The sequence below is a fragment of the Crotalus tigris genome, unplaced genomic scaffold, assembly GCF_016545835.1.
Source record: "Crotalus tigris isolate CLP2741 ecotype Arizona unplaced genomic scaffold, ASM1654583v1 scf7180000024434.1680833, whole genome shotgun sequence".
NCBI lineage: Eukaryota > Metazoa > Chordata > Lepidosauria > Squamata > Viperidae > Crotalus > Crotalus tigris.
Window position 1 is genome coordinate 343,093 of NW_024100602.1, and position 6,273 is coordinate 349,365.

Here is a 6,273-nt window from a genome sequence, read left to right on the forward strand (position 1 = left end):
TGTGAGAAACTAACCGAATGATATACAATGTAGATTCCATGTGAGCTTCTTTGTTCCTGAGAAATGGAAAGTATAAAAATTGTAGTTTGTTCAGAATTTGTTGTTGTTAACCGGCTTCTGAACCTTGCGCAAATAAGCCTCTCTGTTACACGCTTTGGAATTCGTAAAAGTCTCCTTTCATTTTCCACAAGAGTCTCAGAGGTGCTTTTTCACCAGCAACTGGGCTTTCTTGTTGTTCTTTGAAGACATTTCGCTTCTCATCCAAGAAGCTTCTTTTGCTCTGACTGGATGGTGGGGAATGGAAGGATTTATGCTCCTTGCAGGCAGCTGATCATTTGCATTCTTTTACAGAGTCGTTGAGGACATCTGGAGGTTTATATGTGTCCTCAGGGTCACCAGAGTAGTGCAAATGGGTGTGGAGCTTTCTTGGACCTGTTGAAAGGACTGTATTGTACACTGGAGACAGATAAACCTCCAAGTTCTTCTGGGGAAGGTCAGATCACAAGGGTATCTTTGGAGACCTACCAGGACCTGATGCTTGCACTATAAACAGTTCCCTTTCATAAGAGCTAGTTCTTATAAAAACAGATGCAATTAAGAATAAGGGTTAGAAGTCCCCACCCACTGTATTCACTTCCCATTACTTTGTGTTAATTGTGTAAGCCTCAGAACTAGCATTTCCTTAGCCTAATTGACTTGTAGACTAGATCAGGGCTTTTCAACTGGTGGTACGGGTACCACCTATGGCACATTGGCACCTTGCAAGTGGTATGCAACCATCCTAGAAAAGTGGTAGCAGGGGAGGGGAATGAGTTGAACCAGTGGCAGCACTGCACAAGCTTGAGTGAGAGATGGCTGGAGCTGCAGGGCTGTCAGGGCTCAGCGGAAGCAACAGGATCAGTGCCGCATTCCAGCTGGAGTTTGGTGCTGATCCTGGCGCTTCTGCTGAGCCCAGAAGAATTGCCGATCAGCTGGAATGTTCCAGCATCTCCAGGGTGTTGTGATTTATATTCAGATGCTTGGCAACTGATTCATATTGATGACGGTCACAGTGTCCCAGGGTCATGTGAAGTGACAAAATCTGCTGCAACCACCCAGCAGATAGGGGGGAATAAAAACCAAACACCCCCACCCCACTCCTGCTGCCAATCCTCAACAGAAATGCTCACAACAATGAAAACCTCAGACAGGAGGAAGAGCATCGCCGGATGGGCAGGCAGTGTCTTGCTCAGCTGTGGCGTGGGGGGCATTTTTTTCAGTGCCATTGTAACTTCGAACAGTCACTAAGCGAACTGTTGTAAGTCGAGGACTACCTGTACTTTATCACTTTTTTCCTTTTTTGGGGGGGGTCATCAAGTTTTTGACACCTTGCTAGGCGACTGGTGGTACTTGGATGTTCCCATATCCTAAAAGTGGTACAATGGGTGAAAAGGTTGAAAAGCCCTGGACTAGATAAGATAACCTTTATTGTAATTTTTTTACTGTGGGCACAATGACACACATCAAAAATGAAATTTAATTGCCTGCTCACAAAGTGAACACATACATGACACACACCTAAACATATACAGCATATACATACTATGTACAACATATGTATAGACCTACACCCCTACTTATACATAATATATGAATATTAAACACTGTCCCTCTTGAATAGATAACGGAAGGAGGAAGCTTGAGAGTTCAAAGGTTAATACTGTATGGAATGAAACTGTGGCTGAATCTGGATGTTCTGCTTCGGATACCACGGACCCCCCTCCTCCCAGAAGGGGACAAGGAAAACAGGTTGTGAAGAGGATGTCCCAGACAATCTTGCTGATCCTGATCAAGCATCCTTTCTGTGCTATATCCTGGATGGGATAAAGTCTTTCATCAAATATAAATATTTCAGATAAAGGGAAGTATTTAGATGATGTAGCTGATTTAAAGTAGCCTCAGATGTTCTAGAAATCATGGCCAGCTAGATACACAAGTAGTATTATTTATTTATTTATTTATTTATTTTATTTATTTATATGCCGCCCAATCCCAAAGGACTCAGGGCGGCGTACAAAATTAAAACAATCATCGAGAATTTATATTGCAGCCCTAATGTTTGAAGGGAAACTATTGTAGGAAAGGTTTATAAACTCTTGAGTGTAGTCCCAAGCCCCGAACTGTTTTCAGATGTTATAGAAGCAGGGTAACATTTGAAATATGGCTGACTGGGGAATTCAGACACCTCCAAAACAGTTTGCACAAATTGATTTTATTCGTTTCTACATGCAGGTGTTAGAATCCTGTTTGATTTGAGCCCATCCACTCCTGGCAGAAGAATTGCCACTCAAAAACATCAGCTTCAGGCAAAAGGAATGCAGATATTAGGTCCTGTCTTCTGCTTTTGTGAATCTATTTTAGGAATGGGAGGCAGGAGGTCATGTGCCTTCATTTCTGGTGGTTGGTAAAGGAAGAATAGTTATGACAACTCAACTAACATTGCACCTAAAAATCATATCAGAAAAATTACAAAAGCCATTTTTCGTCTGAATAAATATTTTAGTCTGCAAACCAGACATGGAATCGGGCTGAGGGCTCTACATATCTGCATATACACAGTAGAGCTTTATGATTTCTCATTCCCAATGAGCCTGTTCCAATTTTCTGGCATCTGCTTCTAACAACAATGGAGAAACAGTAATTTAATGGAGAATTTTTGAAAGGAGCAGGGACTCCCAGTGATCCTACTGCAAATCATTACTTTCCTATTACAGTTAGCAGCGGGGCTGAACAGTATGGAAATTAGGGAAGTTGGGACTTTTGGAATGGAAAGATAAGTTATTTATTTTAAAACATGGTTGATGGGCTTCGTTCAGTTTGTTGGGTCACAAATGGTTGAATTTGTAAAAATAATACAGTAAGGGCAGATACGGATGGATATACATGGATGGATAGATAGATAAATAGATAGCCCAAAAGTGGCAGAAATATATTTTTCCCAAAGAAAATATCTAGATATGCTACTACAGTAGCAAATATTAACTATGGCTTATCATGTAAAAACCATAGTTTACATAACTTCTATGAGCTAAATTTATATGGCTAATATTTAGCTTCCATAGTATGCTGTATAGGAAAAAAATCTTTCATATATTTGTCAGCTGGAAAATCACCCAAAGCCTAATTTAGCTAATAGCCTAACTTTATTAAAACCCCTACTTTCAATGTACTAATCCAGTACTGTAAGGAAAACACCTTCTTTTAGAGCCACTTAAAGATAATTGAAAGTGATCAGGAAATAGGATTGGCTAGAAAGATTTATCTCTCACAGATATTCTCTCTGACTAGGCCAGGGCATGTGTCTTCTGATAAACTGATTAAGTAAATGACTCATTCATTCTGGAACATGTTCATTCAGAGATGATAAATGTTACGGGTTACTTCATAAAATTTTACTATGCATACGGTTTAGCACAGTAGTGTCCACAGCTAGGGGAATCCACATTCACTTTTCATATTCAAGCTTTTGGTTGTGTTTTCTGTGTTTTTGAGAATCCTTAAGTGCTGCTTTAGCTTTCCAGTAAAGTAATTGTTCCTTTGCTAACATTAAGAGAAAGGCTTTCCTTCCAAATTTTCTTGTCCATGTATAACTGCTTTCCAAAAGGAGTTAAGGTAGGATCGTTTCTCTGCCCAAGCCATAAATCCATCACCCACTGATAAATCTCTTGTTCTCTTGATTTCTTTCTGGCCTTATCTATTTTTTCAATACTTCCTAGAAAGGATTTTCAACCTTTCTAATCAAACTAGGGTAGTTAAGAATGATTTTATTTCTCCGACCTGTTTCTTTGTCCGCATCTGACTGGTTGCTCCAACTATTTCTAGACTGTCTACCATTTCTTTCTACTGGATCAACTGGAAGAAGCTGATCCCTATTAAGCAACCAGAGGATTCCTATTATCACCTGTTGTTATGATGTTGAGGACATCCTGGTCTGGATAGTTATTATAAACATTGTTTTGCTATCAGCTCAACCACTGCTGCAATTCTAATTTGTTCTTTGATCTGCAGCCGTTTACGTTATAAACCACCTGGCTTGCCTGCAGGTCTCCACTGCCTTCCTGGGCATTATAAATGTAATCTCAATGTTTTGTAATTTTATACTGGCATTAGATCATCTATATACAGTGGTGTAAATCCAAAAACACAAGAGACAGATTTAGAACATGCTTTAGCTTCATGCAGCAGCTATTGGAATCTGAATCCAATAATCAGAAGGAAGTTGTATGAGGAAGCAGAGAAAATCTTAATTATCTTAATTTAGAAGGATACCGAATCTACCTTAGTTCAGATTGGGTTTTTTCAAATATATAGTGTTGTACCTGATCCAATGAAATCCTCACTAAAACTTAACTTTGTATGTGTTTAGTATATGATGTCCTTGTTGGAATCCTTGTTCCATCACAATTGGATGGCATCCAGTTGGAGGAGATTGGCTTGTACAGGCAGAAAGAGATATTTTATAATAACCATTTCTTAACATTGAAGGGTACTATATATGTTCATTAATTGAACAGAATTAATTTGTTTTTTGACATAATTTGTCATTGTGAAAGCATTTCATTGTTCTCTTGAGATTCTGTTATCTACTTTCTATTTGGATATAGCCTCTTAAAATACACCACAAATATTCATTAAGAAAAATATTTATAAAATTATTAGGTTCAGCCTTGAAATGCTTTACTCAATGAAATGTTATTTTTAAGTGTTAAGATTAGTTTTGCAGATATCTCTGTTGAGTCCAGTCTCATGCCTGGTTTTCAAATCATTTATCTTTCGGCCTTTTTCTTTAAATTCCACTGGCTATTAAATTTCTTAAGATGTTTTCCTAACCAAGCATCCACTTTCTGCTTCCATTGTCATCAATAATGTTCAGCTTTTTTAATGCTGTGTTTTAGACCAGAACTGTGGTGAAATTCCCTGGACTCATAATGCAGTCATAGGGCAGTGGTTGGCAATTTAAAGACTGTTTTAGCAGCTCAATCATATATATGTTTATTAGGAGGTAAATCTATTGATTTTATGTTTAGAATTAGAACAGTGTTTCTCAACCTTGACAATTTTAAGGCATGGGGACTTCAACTCCCAGAATTCCACAGCCAGCATTGCTGGCTGTGGAATTCTGGGAGTTGAAGTCCCCATGCCTTAAAATTGTCAAGGTTGAGAAACACTGAATTAAAATCTTACAGGGCACTTATATTCTTACTGAGAGCAGATTTAATCTACTTAATGGTCTTTTTTTTCCCTAACATGTATTTTATGATGATAGCGTGACAGAGTGCTTCTGTATGGCTCTGCTTGGAAGTATTTGTGAGTTCACTGAGACTTATGTCTTGGATTATAGATTTTCAATCTTACTTGATTTTACTTTTAGCTAATATTAAATGGGCGGATTCAGTATTTAGTGGGTTTTTCAACGGTTTTGTTCCTGGAAAAGTTTGTATTTGTATTCTAGAAAACATAACAATCATATGCAGGAATTTGGGATAGCAATTTATCATCATTATGTCCAAGAACAGCACTCGAACCCTAAATAGAATTATTGCAGCACAGTTTCTTTTTAATTATGAAGAGTAACCCGAAAAAGGACAATGCGGGGGAATAATTTCGCAAGTTGAGCTGTGCATGTATGTGCACATGCGCTGGCCCGCTGCTCACACGGCCCAGGTCTGAATAGGCCACAGCCCAGTACTGGGCTACTGCCCAGAGGTTGAGGACCCCAGTCTGGGGCATCAGTATTTTTCATTCAAGGCAGAAAAACTGATCCATTAAAATATAATCCAAAGGTTATTTTTAGTATTTGGAGTTTCCTCATAATTCTCATTTTCTAAACTGCTAACTTCAAAGAACAAAATGTAGTACATGAATTTAAACGGCATACCATTTATAGTTTGTGTCTCTGATTGGCATAAGCCATCTTGAGAATCACATGGACAAAAGGCAAGGTGTTAATAATAGTATTTCCAGTTAGCAGACAGCTGTGTAACTCAAGTAAACATTCTGTCCTTTCCATTTCCAGAGTTAAAAGCTTGATTGGTGGATTTTGGATTTTAGCCAAAAGACAGAAAAAGGATTATTTGGTTTTTAATGGGGAACTTCTGCTGAAGGCATTATAATACTTTTCAAAGTGAACTTTAAGAAAAGGTTGTGGTTTTTTTCATAATGAGTTGAGTCAAAATTCTAAATATACATCTTTGCCTAAAACTGTTCAGAATGACATTGCTAAATAGTTTTCCA